The sequence below is a fragment of the Camarhynchus parvulus genome, chromosome 4 (genome assembly GCF_901933205.1).
Source record: "Camarhynchus parvulus chromosome 4, STF_HiC, whole genome shotgun sequence".
NCBI classification, from domain to species: Eukaryota; Metazoa; Chordata; class Aves; order Passeriformes; family Thraupidae; genus Camarhynchus; species Camarhynchus parvulus.
Window position 1 is genome coordinate 51,237,511 of NC_044574.1, and position 19,352 is coordinate 51,256,862.

General features: G+C 40.9%; 1 protein-coding gene across 4 annotated transcripts in view; it reads right to left on the reverse strand.

Moving 5' to 3' along the window:
* Positions 1-19,352, reverse strand: part of BMPR1B (bone morphogenetic protein receptor type 1B) — a 231,162-nt gene that overhangs the window by 147,380 nt on the left and 64,430 nt on the right. The window lies entirely within an intron of this gene.

Sequence of the window (19,352 nt, forward strand, 5' to 3'; positions counted from 1 at the left end):
GAAGGGACAGGAGGCTTTCAGGCTCTTGTGGCTGTGTCCACATACCCCAGGTGACAAAGAACTAGCTTTGTTCCATGTGTATTTCCTGCATTAAACTTGCACAGAGGAGCAAACCCAATAGGGAAACCGGGGAAACAGAGCACCAGGGAAAGCAAGAGCTTAGTTGCTCCCTGCAAAAGAGAGGCAGATTTTCAGACAGAGCAATGGCTGCAAAGCCAAGCTTCGTATTACAAGTGAGGAAACTGCTTCCTGGTGTTTGATCTGCCCACTTTAGTAAAAGAGCACTTGCTAAATGCAGCATCAAAGGCATTCTAATTGTCGTCATTACTTCCACCTGTCCCCTGAAATACAACTCCAAATACCATCTAAAACCTCAGCCTCAGAGAGGCAATGGCGTGTGCTGCTGGTCTAATGCTATAACATGAGCAGCCTTGGTCACATCTTGAGGGTTATTCTGCATGAGACACTGCTCTGACGTAGAAGTAAAATGTTGGCACCCCGTCACCTAAGTACTACATTTGCTCTCTATGACATATCAAGATCAGCTGTTCAAACTTCCTAGTCAGAGGAATTTTTACAAGACTATTTTTGAGGACTTAGGTTTTGTTTTTAACAGAGTAACATAAGCTCTTCACAGGAAATGAATGTCTGTAATCATTACTGCTCCTACTGAATAAAATCAGACCAATAAGTGAACAGCCAAGCAAAAACAATGCAGTGAAAGTGAAACTTACTGGAAAATCATAATACAGCCATATCATCATAAAACTTTTACCAACTGTTCAAATAACTTCTGAAGTTAATTACTCTAAAACTTAAATAGAAATACAGTAATGTATCTAATTGCATACATTTTTCCTTCCATAAATCTCCATCTCTAGTAAAGCCTGTAAATTACCTGCATCATTAAACCTCAGCAAGCCTGGCAGCGAACATAAAATTTGACTGTTTAGCCATCAAAAATCATGACAAAAACCCCCATAACAATCTGAAGCAATCTATATAAACTGTTTCAAATAAACTTCTGAATCTGAAAATAGGCAGGATCACACTTACTTGAAAATGCCTGGATCGTTATATCCTGGCTACTTCCAGAAGAACACATTCCAGTTTCTCAAGCCAGGCGACCAAGAGACTCCCAGGGCAGCCTGGGAAGACTGGTGGAGCTGCTCTGCTTGCAGGGATTTCTCAGGGGAGCAGGCTGCATGTGAACTGCCAGCTAAACTCTGAGTGGGCAGCACATCACGCAGTACAGGGAAGGAGGTGACTAACTGGTAGAGGACATGAGAGCCTTTCAAAGAGAGGGAAAATGCATGGCAGATGAACATTTCTTCTGCTCCCTTATTCCGCTCTGCTCTTTCACATTAATGGAAAATATCAAACCAACAAGGCAGTGCAATATATCACAAGGAAATTGTAGCATGCGTTTTCCTGTCAAAATAAGGCCACATTTTATTTCTGTGATACACCACACCAATAACACATTAGTTAACATGCAAAATCCTAACAATAATAATTCAAAAATAACACAAGCCACATGTTGGCTGGTGTTCCCTGTAGTGTTTGTGTAAAAAATAAGTTGGAAAACATGGAGACGTGACAAAGCTGCAAGATTTCAGGCTCCAGCCATATTCATACACAGACTTCATGAGAACCTGGAGCCAACGGTTTTGCAATTCAACCATGGAGCAGCCTTTTACATCCTACTCTCTGGGCTCTTACCTAAGTATAACATCTTGAAAAACGTGGCTACTGACACCCTGCTTTATGACTCACTTTAGTGTTTTGAGCCTAGGAAGTCACATCTGGAAGTGCACTATGACATGCTCTTCTGGTCTAGGCAACAAGCAGTAACCAAAAGCAGAGACCATTATGGACCAGTTTGGGACAGGCAAACTCCTCAAAACACAGCATTATGTCTAAATCAAGCCACTGAGTCCTGCTTGGCTTTTCCTACTTTTTTCCATTTGAAAGGATCCACGTGCATTGCAGCCCTATTCTTAATTTCAACCCTTCCCATTCAATGCTGACTTTTATTTTCTGTGTTTTCCTCCCTCCAAGTATTAACCACAACAATGTGAAGTAGAAAATCCTTATGAAATAGAAATACAACACTGTGAGCATCAAACAATTGTGAACACTTCCTTCCTTCTAATTACACTGAAAAGAATTTACCTTGGCAGAGTCTTCAAAATTCTACTATTAATTTTTAAATATTCTTTAGTGATGAAACCCGTTTAGATCTAGAATTGTTTCTGCTCAACTTCTCCCATCTCCCTGAGACTTTTCACCTTTAGACCTAAGTTAACCAGAGCACCAAACTCTTCCTTTAGTAAGTTTCTCTCGGATGTTTCTTACTTGCATACAATCTGTAAGGTGTCTTTTTTCCTTTAAAAAAAAAAACAGAGAATAATATATTAAAAGCTTATCTAGTGTTTGTTTCTTCAGTGCTCTAATCTTTAAATCTGGCTTACTAAAGAGATGAATTTTAACTCTATGTTTCTTGAGGGGAAAAAATAATTTACATTTGTATATCCTTCAGTTTTATTTCCCAATTTTAAAATTTAGCCTCCTGAACAAAAATACATATTATTCAGTCCCCATCACTGCTAAATAACCCCAAGTTATGGTGTGGTTTAAGTGCCTGTTGTTATACAACCTTCTACCACTTTTAAAATTACTGTGCAATACCATGCCAAGGTTTTACACTCTTGTTTTCCCCTTGCACTGAAATAACTTACACAGAAAAGCAGACCAAGACACATTATGTGTCAATATGTGCCCCTTAAAAGGTTTCTTCTAAGTGGCAACATTTGAGCGGGACACCCTTGCCCTTATGTCCACATTAAAATGAGCTGGATTTGTCCTCAGGCTACCAGAGGTCACTTTGCACTTCAATAGCATCCTGCAATCACCTGGGACAAAACTTGGGATATAAATTGTCTCTGCAGGCAGGCACAGTGGAATTAAGGCTGCTGCCTTCAAGCACCCTGTCTCTGTGCTGCCATCACCTAATACAGGCTGCAGCATCTACCTGGGTCTTTAATATAATGGCAAAAAGGTGCTTAGCACATTATCCCAGATCTAATGATCCAGGAGCACTAATGAGTTTAAGAGGTCTATTCAGCAGCGCTCATATACAAGCTGATGCATAGACAATGAGTGTCAAATTTCTCCACAAAATATTGAGATTCAGGGCTTTTTAGCAACTCCACAAAACTGAAAGCAAGAAAAAAAATTATGCCAGAATTCCTGAAAGGAAACAGAAATTACCATGATGATGAAACTTTTAATTTTTAGGGGCCACATGGAAGTCCTTTACACAGGCACTGAGTAGGTACAGAGGGGGATTAGACCTTGGCATTAAATTTGAACCCATTTTTCCTTTGAAGGAGGCACTTCTGGACCAAGAGCTTGTAGCACTTTGCAGAGCTCCCTGCTGCATTCAGGAAGGCAGTCATATCTAATGAAACTAGACAGAACAGATGCTTCATCATTTTAGCTGGAAAAGCCAGTGAGGGAGCTCGGCTAGCACAGGGACAGCCAACTGCAGCTTCCCAGTTCCCCAGTAGCCTGTAAAGCTGCTACTGGGGGGCCTTGGCATTGTATTCAAAGCCACTTTTAAGAGCCAATATGGTAAGCTGTGCAAGATATGATGTACAGAGAGCTCCATAAAATCCTTCAATGGAAACAGCAGGCTTGTGTTGGAAAAGGTTTCAAGGAGATGCGTACACCAGCATGAAGATTTCTGTTGCCATAAGACACCAGTACACAGGCTCCCATAGCCCTAGACCTCACAAAATCTTTGGCATGTTGTTTTCTGTAAAAAAGTGGGCATCACCACCATAGAGCAAGCATTGATATGATGATGACAGAACACTTTTTTCCCTGCTGCTCTGCTGAGTTAACCCATGAGAGGCAAGGTAAGATGATTAGCCAGCTAAAAGCCCAGCACGAAGACAAGACTGCTGAGCAAGCTGTCTGTGCTGCGTGAGCATGAATCTTACAGGGACACACGCCTGGTGCTGGGACAGTACCATTTAATGCCGCTGTGATTGTTGTGGTTTGTGTTTATTCCATTAAGTTATTGTTAAATGGTTCATTCTGTTATCCCCCCACGTTTTCCCCAAGTTGGTTTTTCCTTAAGTTGTACCCTCCCTTAAAACTATCCCTCAATCTATTCCCCTGCCTTTGTTCCAGTCCCTTCTCTGCCTATCAAGGCAACACTACTCCTCTTTCCCTGCCTGTCAAGGCAACTCTGCCCCTTTTTCCTGAATGTTCCCTGCCACTCACCCCCTGGGCCAATCCCTGATTGAAACACCCACTTGGAAATCCCCTAATCCCCGATGCCCCATTGGCCCATGCGACCTTTCCCTCCCCTCTCCCTATCCTGATTGGCCACACAGTGTTGATGCAATGCCCTTGCTCCACCCTTGAGGTTTTCCTATTGGTTGATTTCCTGTGCCCACCCCCTGGTTTGTAGCTGTATTTAACCCTGTGCACTGCGATGTGGGGGGTTATTTTGTTGTTATTCTTTCAAGAGGTATAGGCTTTCAGTATGGAACCTCAAGACAAAAAACTCTTTCTCCTTTGCTTGGTCCCTGCTGTGGCTGTAACAGTGTGCCCTGTAGAGCTTGCAGCTCTTCGGGTTCAGCTGTGGGCAAAGCCCAGTTCCCAGCTGTTCCCCACTCCTGCTGTGGCTGCTGGAGTGTCCAGAGCTAGCCCAGGTTCTGCTGGGCTACAGTGCATGGCAAGTTATTCTTAAATAAAACATTATCAGTTTTAGCTCTAGGTGGATGGCAGTCCAAACTCATCCCAAGGAGGAGTATAATGCTGAGGGTCTTTCTCTTGTTTTTCCTACTAAAAAGAAATGTAATGATCCTTCCCTTTAAGCAAAATCTTTGGAGATGTCTGCCAGTGTCACCTGCAGTGCCAAGTATTTGCCATTCCCAAAGAGAGGGGAGAGTAGTACCCCCATTCTGAAGAGGATTTCAGAAGTATGAATGGGGATGAATCCAGCCTGTGGCTATAGAGCGCCTCTGACTCTTTAACTTTGCTCCTGGGCATTGGTGATGTGGGATGCAGCTGCTCTGCCATGCAGGGATGTGCTGGTCAGCTACACTGAATAATCAAGGTACCAGTCTGGAAAAGAGGCTACAGGATCTCAAGGAACATCAAGAAACTTCCGCTTTAAGGAGCCTCATTAGAAAATAAAGATTCCATGGCTATGTAGGCCTCTGCCTATGATACTTTACCTACCACGTCATCCAAAACTCATCAGCACAGCATCTCTGGCAGAATGTGACTATCACCAGAATATATTTTTTGCCTTTTTACTGAAGTTCTTCCCAGCTTCTCCAACGACTACTCAAAGCCACCACAACCACTGGACGAAAACACATTAGTGAGTCTAGGTGGGTTAAGAGAAGAACAGCCTCAGAAATAAGTCCTTAGATCCTGCATCTGGAAAACCTCTGATCCTTCACATGAAAATAGGAACAACAATTTAAGTATTCAAAGGGGTGATCTTAAAAACTGCAAACATCAACAAATACAATATGGACCACCCACATTTCATCTTCTTTTCGAAAAACTATGTGAAATTTGGACCATCGAAAACACCCCTTGAACTGAAGTATTTTTGATACTTGATATTCACGTACACTAAGTGTAATTTTATTCTTGCTTTGAAGAACTAAAAGCACTAATGTGGTCAGGAGGGGATGTTATCTGTTCAAAGCCAGAAACAATCAGAATCCAGGGAGGGAGTGAAGGAGGGTGTGGAGGGAAAAAACAAATACAATCACCTTTTCTTGATGCTTGTTTTATGCATAAGGACTGACACGTTCTCCACCCAAACTACAATTTCCCATTAGAAAAAGAAAAGCCTTCGGAAAACAGTGAATGATTTTTTCATGACTGAGTATCTGGTTTATATTTGGAAAATACAGGAAATATATTCTTCTAATCAGCCCTTTTACCTACTGCCAAGAAAATGAGAGTGCAGCTTTACAGCCAAAACAAGCTGTTACCGACTCCTTTTATAATTCACTCCAAACCCCTACATTAATGCAATATTGCAAATGAGCACTTAAATGCAGAAAAAACAAAAAAGCAAACGATGAGTCTCTCTGGCCTGTGCATACATCTGACAGACTTCCTATTGTGGACCATTTTTACACTTAATTTTTCACAGCGCTATTTAATCTTACTGAAGCCCAAAAGTAAATCTTATGTAAAATCACAGACAGAATATGTAGGAAGTATCATCTCTCCCTAGCAAATTCTCTAAGAAAATGTACATTTAAAATTTCTGTTGGTATGCAGTATCATTCCATCAACACCCTTTCTGCTTACAAAATTCAAGGTTATCATATGTTCCAGTTACTGTGTGCTCTCAGTTTCCAAAACCTTTTTTTTTCCCCCTACTAACATAAAATACCCATTTGTCCTGGAGAACAGTTCTTGCACCTTCACTTAATGCACAATCACTACGCAGATGGCTTACATCTGTGCAATTAATAATAATTTAAAAATCTACATTTAAAATCTATTTCATATATACCAAATAAGTGCATGGTTCATCAACAGCAAGTAAATTTACAATATTTAGTGCTTCAGATTCACTACCCATATGGTCAGCCCTACAAAAATGTGACTCATTAGATAGCAGCTACCAAACATGGATGCTTGACATGAAGCTAGAACAAGCATTTTATCAGAACTGGTAAGAGATAAAGTCCGTGGGATCTCTAACACTGTTAAATGACAGATGATTGATCCAGCTCCATGTTCTTTGCCAGGAAGGGAGGAATCCCCCCAAGGGAGGGAGACAGACATTCATATACATGCAAGAAACACTTTTATTCAGACGTAAAGCAGGCAAGATCAAAAGAACATTCAAAATTTATAATTTGGAGGAACTGATATTAGAAATAAGCCCAGGTTTGAAGAATTCTACAGGTGTTTCAATGAAAATACGGCACAATAGTTAATGTATTGAGATAAGGCAGAAAACACTCGCTTCTGAGACACCTGAACAAACATTTATTATCCCAACCCAAGAACAACCAAAGAGTTCCAAAGTTTATATGCTAATGTACCTCACTTCAAAGATTTCCTTAAGCTACATCAGAACGCAAAATTTCTATGCCTGGAAATTTAGCACTAAAGAAAAGGGGACAGACAAACTGTCACACTGTCAAAAGGAAAACACACTGAAAAGTGTTCCAATATGCAAACCCCTTATTTTTCTTGAAATAGACTGTTGCCATTTTCTGTAATTGCAAAACCTGTACCCAAGTGAACTTTGTTCCCACACAGCCTGGTAAAGATTTCTGTTTCCCAAGATACTCCTTGACAGCCACTGCTACCTCTTCTAAATTACCCTGCATTACTGGCTGCTTGCAAATCAGGAATTTGATCTTCTGGCACCTGGCAAAAGAGAGACACAGCTGAAGCCTTACAGAGAAAAGGTCCTGTGGCAACATGGGGTACTGGCAGACAGCTTGGGTCAGCTGCTAGGACTGCTTAGAAGGTCAAACGAAAGAGGATTTTAAAAGTGAACAGAATAAAATGAGAGAATTAACTTCACCAACTTCTGTAGGACTGCTGCAGGAGTGGAAAATTAGAGTGTTTCGGGGCAGAAGAATTTGTAAATTGGAGAGAAGTTTAATTGGCTGTGGAAGGGAGGAAGGGTGCTTCATCTTACAGTTACAACTTCTTCCTTCCCCCAAGTGATCCAGATGCAGATGACCAGGAGGACACACAGGCTGGGATGTAGGGGCCTGATATCATTCCTGTGCAGGAAACACAGGGACAAGTGTTAGACATCCAGGGCAGGGACACCAAACACTCTTGATTCACTTGATTTCTATGTCAGGCTTAGATGAGTTACAGTAAGTCTAAAAATAGTGAAGCTAAAGATACGAAAAATACCATGGTTAGTAATGCTACAGTTTTTTTTCAAGGGTATGAGGCACAGTGGTTATCTACATTACAAGATGGGTATGATCTAACAACAACATTAAGGCATTAAGTTTCTAACTCACAGGTTCCATGAAGATGGAAGTGGCCATTCCCATCACACAGTGATAGTTTTAATTGTACACTGTCTCAGAAAATCAAGAGAACACATTGCTACCACGGGAAAATGGAGTTCCACTTGTTCATGTTTCACTGGGAATAACCAGGTGCTGACAGCACATGGCATAACATTGATTCAGGCAAGGAAAGGAGTTATTTTCAGGGGAGTCAACTGATACAGAAACAATGAACAGTTATTAGATTAATGCTGGACATCATGGATTTATGTAAAATAGATCTAGGGAAACAAAGTTGGTTTCATCCTTTGATGAGCATAGCAAATCTATCAGATTAAATAAGGGTTTACATATCGAGAACATCAATATTTCTGTACCATTTCACTCTTTGCTACCCAAAATTCTGATCAGAAAAAAAGCACTAATAAGCTAAAAAGAACTAATAAGCACCTATTCAAAAGATTGTCTGATTTGAGATTCGTCACCAGTATAGATCCAGGCTCTACCAGTAACATCTGTATTAAGTGAGCTGCTGCACAGCATTACTGACACCAAAATCAGCTTAGAAATTTCTGTTCAACCTTTAAATCATGACTTAAAGTCAGAGAAAACAACAAGAACTTAGAGTAAGCAATTAAAAGTTCAACTATTTGAACTTAGAGAAGTGCTAGGAGCAGACTTTATTTCAGTTTCCCACGTGCTTCCACTGGAAGAAAATCCATTCTTGTCTCAGCTGATGAAGGCATCAAAAACCCCCTCAGCTATGGACAGATGTTCCAGAAAGGATGATTACTTGGTGTTCTGAATTACCAAGGCCAGGAACGTTGAATTCTTCAGCTCATAATATCAAGAGCTAAAGTATCAAAAAATTTTGTCAGAATACATATATACAATGGCAAAGGACACATTTGCAATAATCATGTATAATTTATTGTCTTAATACAGGTTAAGTGCAAGAGGCATGATAGTCTGTGACATGCAGAAGGATCAGACAAGTTTTTCAACAAACTCTTCAGTCTTACTTGTTTTGATTGTACAAATGAAACAAAAAACAAACAAACAAAAAAAACCCCAAACCCAACGGTCTTGAAGGTAAAAGGTACGAACTTTAGGCACTTTACTTTAGCTGTATTTTTAATCTCTACAAAAGAAAGCTAATGTTAATGTAATGTCACCTCAACAGTGAAAAGGTTTTACTTATATTAATAAATGAGAAAAAGGCACTCCATTCTTCTCTTTCATGTACAGCAACGTCTCAAATACTTCCCAACTGCTTGACTTGCTGGTGCTGATAGGAGGAGAATGAAGTAGAGTGTGCCCAGTACAGTACAACATGAAACTGATAACATTATCCCACTTGAATGTCAAGTTTGCTTTGGTAGCACATGAGTGATATGAAGCCAGGGGAAGAGGAGGAAAAAAAAGTCCGCAACAACAAAAATCCCCAAGACACTTAGGGAAAAAACAACGGCTAAAATGAGCAACTGATCTGAGGGAAGATATCCAGGTCAAATTTAATCATATGCTCAGCAAAAGCATGCAAGTCTCAGGCAAAGTGGATTACCTTTGCAAATTAGTAAGCACTGAAATGAGAGTTTGCTCCATTCCTTTACATAGTCACAGACTGGAAATACAGCTTGGAAAGGCGCAGTGTTGATAAGGAAAAAACACAGCAGGGAACCAGACCTCAAAACCAGACAGAAAGACAGGCGGCACTGTAAACTGGCAAAGGCGGAAAGGCCAGTACTGGACAGAAAAATATCAGGAATAAAGTATTGCAGGGTTCAAGAAATTTAGCTGTAGGAACAAACTGTTCAACCAGATTAAGTAGGAAGGTCACAGCCGAATTGCTGGGGCGCTTCACTGCTTTCCCTTCTATCAAAACCACCCAGGGCTTGTCAAAGTTTGTACAGTGCCTGTTGGGTCACATACAGGACAAACAGGTTGCCAGGCAAGTATCTCAGTAAAACAAATCATGCTGTGCTTCTGTTTGTTCAACAGCACTGCCTGCATCAAGTGCTGGAAATACTCTCAAAATCCCAGCAAAATTTAATCTTGTAGGACAAGAGTAACAGCCTCATCACTAACCACTGAAACAAATACCTACTGCCAAAAAATACAGAAAGGCTGCAGTGTCAATGAAGCCACACTTAAATGTGGGACCTTTGCCCTGCACAAAGAAAAATGCCAAATCCCTTCCAGGTGGAGCAATGCTGACATAAGTTACTACTAACTCTGATATAGCTAGTAATGAAGAGAGTCTATAACGAATAAATACGTGAAGAATGGGAAAATTATTTATGAAAACCCAATGAACTCAGATGAACTGGAATGACCTGGTATCCCACTGCTGGAAGAAAATGTTGCCTGTACAGGTATCTTAAAAAATGGTTTTGATTGTTAATAACTTGGGTGGTCTGTGACTACATCACTTCAATTCTTCATGTCATAATAGCATGAGCTTTACTGAGCAAGAGATATATAGGCATTTCTTCATGGTCCACATTTGCTTCTGTATGTGACAGTCCACTACAGATGAGGAGCTTGTGGATCAGCATGTGACCTGATTCACTGAAGAGAATTACTGCTTTTGTGAAAATATCACCATTATACATACACTAGATGTTTTAGCAGATGGAAAATTATTTTCAATTCCTGAATTCAGTAATAATCTGCCTTTTTTTTTCTTTTCCACAAACTACTTTGCAGTCTTAAAGGTTCACACAAAACCAAGACAATATGTTTCTTTATAAACATACTCAAATTCTACTATATGAACTTGGTCAACAGTCTACATAAAGTATCACATAATAACAGTACTTTGGACAGGACTGGCAGCAGGACAAACATGATGCTAGAAGGAAATCAACCCAAGGAAAACCAGTGGGAAAAAAATCACTGTGTGTATAAATTCAGAGCATACATAAAACTGGCACAGAAGATCTCTGGCAAAAGTTCTGTTTTATGGTTACACTCCTTCCAATAACATCTCAATTAGTTCCAGGATAGCCCAAGGATTACATACTTAAAAGGCAGCTGTCCTTTTCCTGTATCATCTCATAAAACAAGGTTCCAACCTAGAAACTCATTCACTGGTTGTCTCAGTGTGCTCTGTATCCAGCTGGGGTTTGCTCACTCAGCGTCACTGCAGCTCACACAAACTGAGCCTTACAAAAGCCACCTTGTCTCATCTGTCAGTGTTTCTCCATTGGATGAGCACAAAAGGAACTGACTTTCACCTTAGCTGCACTACAGGACTTCCCTGGTCCAAAACTTGAAGTAGTGTTCTTGTGCTTTGGCATGAATCATAAGAAAAAATGCACATCCAAATCTGAAATCTCTTGTCAGGAAACACTAAAGATGGAAACAATACTGTAAAAATGTTTTACAAAAAGCATGTCATTAAATGCGTAGTACTGACAAAACTCTGGAAAATTTCACTCCTTGACAGTGCTCTCAAGTTTCAGCTATGCACAAAGAATTCATTTTCACCTTCTAATCCTGCAGATTAAATATGTTTGGGAGAAAAACTCGAGCAGAAAAGAGACCTCCCAGTTTATAATTCACATGTTAAAGAGGACCTCCTGCCATGAACAACTGTGTCCTAAATACTGTTTTAACAAAATTCATCATTTTAAATGCTTAGGTTATGGTGTTTGCATCAAAATAAATGGTTCCCAGTGCAAAAGCTGCCATACTTATGAAATATGGGGACAGATGTTTCTATAGGAAAACAAAATATTATGGAAGTCCAAAAATTACAGCTATCACAAGTCAGAACCAAGAAGTTTGCGAAGTCTGTTTCTGTGGACAAGTCTTCCTGTTGTTACTAATTTTTTTTGCATCTTAATTCTGTAAAGACCAAGTGATCCAGAAATACCTGAATAAAATGCTACTCATTCTTAATTTCTGAGAGAAAAACAAAAAGTGAAGATTTCTTTTTTCTTATTTTTAAAATTAGATATGAAGTAGAAAGAAGCCAGGTTTTCTGCTTATATGCAAGTAGTTAAATATCCATACATTTTCTACATATATGACAAATATATTCTTCTGGCATGTGCTGTTCAGCAAAGACTTAACCAATTTAATTGTTCTAGATGAAATTTGACGACACAGAATTCCTCAGAAAATATGCTCAACATTTGGCAGAACTGCACTCAACTAATGCCTTTGAATTTATTTATCTATTGAATACTTCAGAAGGTAGCGGAAATTACGCAATTTTAGGGAGCACAAGCATTTTATTTAGGTTCCAAAGGTCAAAATTGGGCTTTAAGACAACGGTAGGTGAAAGACATGCTGCAAGAATTTTTTTCCTCTTAAGCAAATAACACTGAATGAATACCAGTGAAGTCCAGGAAGGTGAAACCATGGGGAAGAAGTAACAGAAAAGTGGCAAAACAGTACTTGCAATATGAGAAATAACAGCACTAATTGACCTTGCCAATAATACACAGAATGCAACTGGCTACCCTTTTACATATAATTTTACTGCAGTCCAAGTGCTCAGTATGTTGTCCAAAAACAACCAATTGCTCACCAAAAAAAAAAAGCAAAAAAGATTCAGATGCTTTGCTGTTCACAAGCCACTTTTAACTTAATATGCTTACCAAGATACATGAATAAAAGACATATTTAGCAAATCATCACTTTATTCTCAGAAGTTCTCCAAGTGGAACTAATGTTGTAATAATAAAGCCTCGGTTATGGCCTTATTATATCGGGAGCCCAGTCCCCAGAGGGACTGGGTGCCCGAGTTGCCAGGCTTAGCTCAGGCCAATGCCGTGGGGCTACCCTCTAGCAAGCAAGGTGGTGATCAGCTCTTATAGTGATTGCAAGCTCTTCGGATTTCAGCTCTTGCTTGCTAGGCAGTGTGCTCCTGGGCTGAGGCTGCAGCAGACAGCAGAGAGAGGAGAAGGAGAGGCGCTCTGGGGTTCTGCAGCGATGGTTTTATTGAGGGGATCTGCAAAGGGTTCCCAGGTCAGCTCTTCTTCTCCCAAATAGGCTACAGTATGCCCCTTTTATACGGTTCAGGGGGATCCAGATTTGACCAATAAATAGTAAGGGTTAAAGTAACATAGCCTCTATAGGGTTACAGGGATAAGCTTTGGGGCGGAGGTTGGGGAGACAGGAACTAATGTTCCTGTCTCAGCATTCTTATTGTTCAGTTCTCCATGAGGCTTTACCTATGTCCAAGGAGTCTACTACAGTGTCTGACCTTGTTCTTGGGTTTAGCCTCTTAATTAATACTACCTCTAGGGAGACAATAATAGTCTCAAGTCCTGCAACATTAACTGTGATGTGCTAAGCATGTTCAGATTATCTTTTCAAGTTGTGTAACATCTGCCTATTGATGCAGCTATCCATGACATTATTCCTTCATTAAACGAGTACTCTTCTCAAACAAGACAGCCCACAATGTTGAAGACTTCTTGCGCTTATTACAACATTACAACATAAAAATTTGCTCCTGTTTGGAACAGAGGGATCTGAGACGCTGCATTAGCACTGTCACCTCATACGAAGCACTCCTAGCTAGAAGCATCACACTTCCCAATGAAATAATTGTTTAAAAAAGAAGATTCCAAGTAAGTTTTTTGCTTGCACATAACCAAGAGGTCAGTTAGAGGTTAAATTCTAACATAAATTCCTTTCTTTAATCAAAACATGGGAGTGGATGCAGTTGGTAAAAATGCTAGAACCATATCCTAATTGTCCTAAGTTAAAATCGGCTCTCTCCTGTCACAGCATATGTAGCAGTTGAGATGGCCATAATACACAGAGTATTGCCATGCAGTATCAGAAGGCTTTAAGCATTCACCCATACAGAATAACACCATACCTCATCAGAAGGCTTCAGGCATCTCCTCATACAGAGTAACACCATGTCACTTCAGAAGGCCGCAAGCATCTGCCCTTCTTGTTCTTTAGCCCAGCCTTTTATAGCCTCATGTCCATGCACTGCACCCGTGTGCCCTCTGCTCCCTTTGGTGATGGGTCAGTGCCCCTGGGCACTCCATGGCTCATTGCTGTCAATGCTGCTCACCTGCTGCTCACAGCTGCAGCCCACTGGGGATGAGGCTGGCCACAGCCCCACTCCCAATTACCACAAACTGTGTGTGTACCTACACTCTCCCACCCAAAACCCAGTTAAGGAAAGCTGGCACAGTGCCAGCTGTGTTAACTACACCACTTGCAAATACTGTCCCTACACGCCTTTGTCACAGACCTTTCCAGATGAGATGTCTCATGCCTGATTTGAATCCATCCATAAGGTCAGGTAACATACCAAGGCAGAAAGAAAAGTACCTGAAACAAGTGTTTGAGGTGATGTATCTGCTACAACACAAGTCACTAACTCAAAACATGGAAAATAAGACATCTTGAGTTGCCACTCTCTGGTGGTGGCAAATTTCAGCCAGAACCTCACCTCACTTGCAAAATGCCACATTTTCCAATTTAGAAGAATTGCTACCTTTTAAACTAGAAGTGCAGTAAAAGACTTCCATATACATATGTGAGCAGTCCATATGGACAACATTTCAGGTGCTTCCCAGGTTTGAAGTGAGAAAATGGAACTGAGGAGCATCCTTCCCCATCCCACCTCCTACCCATCACCCAGCCCTCGGCTCCATGCCACCAGCAGAGCTGCCTCCACTACTGGAGCAGCTCAGTAGTAAAAATGAGCACCTACAGTTGGAGGAAACAAGGCAGAATCTAAACCAAAAAAGGGGCTGTGGACCAGTACCCAGGAGCACTATGCTCAGTATCTACACTGCTGTTGTGCATGGAACCCTGTTCTCCTAATGCTCTAAAGAGACTTCTTTTGTTGGTGCAGGTTGTTATCAAGAAGAAAACAGGATTCTCCATGGAGTGCAGTTTGACTCATACTAAAAAGGAAGGTTAAAAAGAATTATGTATTCTAATACAGATAAAAAGAAAAAGCAAACAGATATTTCTAATTGAAGACATGCTAGCTTCCAATCCAATTCAGCTTTTTTTCAGTTGCTCACAATTCAAGGACACAATTTCATCCAGTATGTCCAGGATGCCAGAATCAGAATCCTCTCAGTGAGGGTAATAAAAAGCAGAAAAATGAACCTCACTGTAGCTTAGATGATGATCTTCTACACTATTTCATTTCCAAGTTCTTATGCACTAGAAGACAGTGTACTATAGAAAAATAAACACTTGAGGCTGATTAAAGAAGAAAATCACACTTTAAACAAAAATCAGTCTTGGCATTGACAAGAGAAGACAACACAAATTAACAGGAAGCTGTAAATCTTTAGAGCCACAGGAATTTCTTCACAAGGAACAACTAAAATGAGCCATTTGAAAACCTGCGTGTGTGTGTTTACTGTATTTCCTAGCCCTTGGGCAGCAGCAGTTTGCTAAGATATATGTCTTTTCTCAGCACGTTCAGCATCTCAAAACACAGATACAAATTGTATGCTCTGCCTCAACAACAGTCAAGAGACAGAAGGATGGGGAACCAAGAACACCTGTTAAAAATGTATGGCCAACTGACAGCTTTTAAATTACTGTACTGCTACTTTTACCAAAAAACTACCAAAAATTGCATCAAAGCTGCAGTAGAAGTGTGCTGGAATACATGTAAAGCCCCTGACCACCTGAGCATCCAAGTTTGGAGATTTCTGGACCCAAGGTTGACTTCTGGTCCAGCCTATCATGACCTCAAGCCTTGGAATGGTTTGTGTACCTTTCAAAGCATAAACCAACAATTACCATACTAAAATGTGCACACATAGCTCATTACAAGGTATCACAGCATTAGCCTTCAGCTCAACGAGAGTCCAAATACACCCAAATCTTGACAATGCACCATCTTGAGGAACTCTTCCTGAGGCTTTCCTTATTTTCTGCTCATGTAGCTATTAGTGTGACATTCTTTGTGCTGTAAGTTTTATGTTCCATACATAAGAAAAAAAAAATAACCCTCTTCGAGTGGTAAATATGAATCACAGTTGCACTGGGACCAAGTTCTTCTTCCTGGATGGAGATGGAAGGAGAGAAGAGCTGAAGCCTGGACCTCTCCTGTCCTATACAGCAAACAAAAATACTTGCTAATCCAGGAGCAGGTTCCACAAGTGCTTCACATGCACAGACTCACTGGGGAGGGCAAGGGCAGCTCTCAGGGGCATGCACCTGAAACAGAAATACCTGGGCACATCTGATAGGGAACAAGCTCAGCTTGAGCAAGCCTTCAAATGCCTGTTGAGTGTAGGAGGTATTTTTAGCTTTCATTACAAACTGAAGAGAGTAGTTCCCAAAGCTTGGAAATAGATTATTTAATTTAGTTTTATTTTTCCTGGCATTTTATTGCAAACACTCTTAAAGCTGTTTTCAGGTTAAGAAAAACAAGCGAAGGGAAAATGCACAGGTTAGAGTTCACTTTTCTTGAAATCTAGCCCAGATTTTCTAAGTGTTAATCTCTGGAGGAAAAGCAAACTAATTCTGTAAGAGTGGCTCTGATTCTGGGCCATACGACCTGTTTCTCACATCTCTCGCAGATTTCAGATTTCATGTAGTTCTCAACAATCTACTGTTTGCACAAAATCCCAGAAAGATTTTGTTCATTAAATGTAATAATTGCATCAAGATCTCTTCTCTCTTAGTAAGCTTTCAAGAGCACATGCCAATAGCAGCAGTCCTGAGAAGCTGGCTACTGATCTAGTGTGGTTATGGCAGCTGAAATTTTGTTAAATTCAAACATGAGCAAAACCAATACATTAATAACTGCTTAGAAAAGACAGTAACTAAAAATGGGGGGTTTTAACTTTTTCAACTGGTCAGTCTTTCTTAATCCTTAATAAAGTTGTTCAAGTGTAAAGCAGTGTCACCAGTGGCATTTTGTGAACCCGTGTATTTTGAAATACAGGCTGTACATCACATCTCATTTCCCAAGTAATTTCTGTGCATGCTTAGTACATCACAATTCTGTATGATACTCTCCATTCAGGATTTAAACACTAAATGGAATAAGATCTGTTTCTAATTGACATTGATCATTGTAATTTGCTTAGATTCACTGGTGGGGAAAAACAGAAGATTTTCTTCTTTTTTCACTAACCTGTTCAACATTCTGTAAGACCTACTAAAGCTTATTGTGCTTGTTGCAACATTAGAGCAGGTGTTAAGAGCAGATGCTTCAGAAGCTTCACTGAGAATTCAGCTGCATACACAGGCAAAACCACAAGGGGCTTTGGTCCCTTTGAATACCTCAGGTTCTTTATTAAGGTTTCCCTTTTATCTTCTCCTGCATGGGCCACCACTGTGGTCCTCATTCCCTATCTACCCCGACCCTAGGAAAACACAATGCTCAAACCAAAGGCCTTCCTCACCCTTTTGAGCTTTGTTCTTCCCTTTAAAAACACATTTCCCTGATTTGAAGGCTGTTTAGTTCCCAGCTCTGCGCTGGGGAGAAGCCCTTCAGTGTCTCCTGGGTGAGTAGCAGGTGTACCATGCTGTGTGCCCCTCAGGTTAAACTGCTGGTGAGGGAACTGGCCAAAGCCCACTGTGTTTAAACCTCTTTGGGCTTCCCTCTTTGTGAGGCAAATCAAAAAGCAGCATCCCTCCCCTGCCCCACTATCTCCGAAAGGACTCTGATTCTCAGGCTGCTGAAAGCTCTGTTCTTTCTTCTACATACCTTCACCTCCCACAAAAAAAAAAAAAAAAAAAAGGAAAAAGGGGGAAAAAAAACCCACATAAATATGAAGACAATGCAAAATGAGGGCTGATCTCTAACTCGATCCTTGTGTGTAGACCTCTAACTTGCACTGAGTCTTCCCAGGTCAGTGGAGCGCTTGTATGAGCAGTCACTTCAATCTGAAACAATGGTAGGATCAGTGCAAGATGCATGGACATGAACATCTTATAAAGCTGTGTGCCAGGGCCACCAGCAACTTCACCCAAGCCAGAAGAGAATAAGTGGGAGGCAGAGACAATCTCTGGCCAGGGTTGTCATGGCCTTTAACAACATGACACAACAAGTGGCGAAAGGAGTGCACAGCCTGACCCTGCTCTGTGCTGGGACTTGACATCCTGTACAGAGATGAATGGAGTGTTGTGATGTACAGAGTGAATTGCAGGAGTTTCTGCCTTTCTGGACAGGGTTTCCTGGTAACCAGTGCGTGCTGGCACCAGACAGCACTGCTGCAACACGTCTCCTACATGTGGCACACGTTCATGAAGGTGCTGGTCCATGAAGATGAAATGAACATCCTCAAACTAAAAAGTCTATCACTACATTTATACTTCATGCAAGAGCTGTGTAAGTCAGAGAACTTCAAATTTCTTAAAATGACATGCTGCTATGTAGTTTTCTATACAAGACATATAAGCATGCAAACTCCTGCTCAACATGGAGATGAGTCAATATGACTCTTCCTAAAACAAATTTCTGAAAAGAAATTTGAATGAATCAGCCTTCTTTTAAGAAGAGAGGATGGTTCTATTTAAAGAGGATTTTTTCTAGAAATCAAAAAGTACAGAAGACCTTAAGTGTACTTATTATTACTTTCTAGTACACCTAAGGCCCCATCATGTCCATTAAAAATAAATATTGTCACTCTAGTTCACTGCTATCATACCAGGTATTTTGTCCCTCGATGATCACTACGCTTTTTTTTTTCAGCCACACTTTATAGCCCCACTGCAAAAATACAACAGATATAGAGAGAGGCTGCTATGCACAAAGCCAGCACTGAATCAGCCTTGTGGACCCAATCTCGTGCACTGTGGTGCCTTTCTGAAAGGGAGTGTGCGGCTCAGCCTGCAATGTTGTGCTTGGATGCCATACAGGTCTCCAAAGGAAAAAAAAAAACCAACCCACCTTGTTTTCATTCCTGCCATGTTTACATAAAGGCTCTAATGATCCCCACCAGCAGGTTATTTCTAACCCCTGGCCTCCTTCCCACCCCCGTGTGTCCCTCTGCAGCTCCCCCAAGGTAACAACCTGCCATTCTCCTCAGCAGCAGTGGTTAAACATCTGGCTGTAAATCGCCATGGCCACACGTTTCAAGCCCTATTTATCCTAGCTGGAGAAGGAAGGCAGAAATGGTTAATTGCAGCTAAATTCAACTCTGCTGCCACGGCAGTTTTTGCTACAGCATCGCTTGGCATCTAGGCAAAACCAGCCAACAACCCCCATTCTTAGCTAGAGTCATGTTTGTAGTGAATTAGCCAGTATTTATCTGACTGACTCCAACATAGGTCATCAAACTTCACCCAGCTTTTCCTCACAAAGCAGAGGGAAGTACAGCCTGGCAGACTGAGGTCACTTGCTTA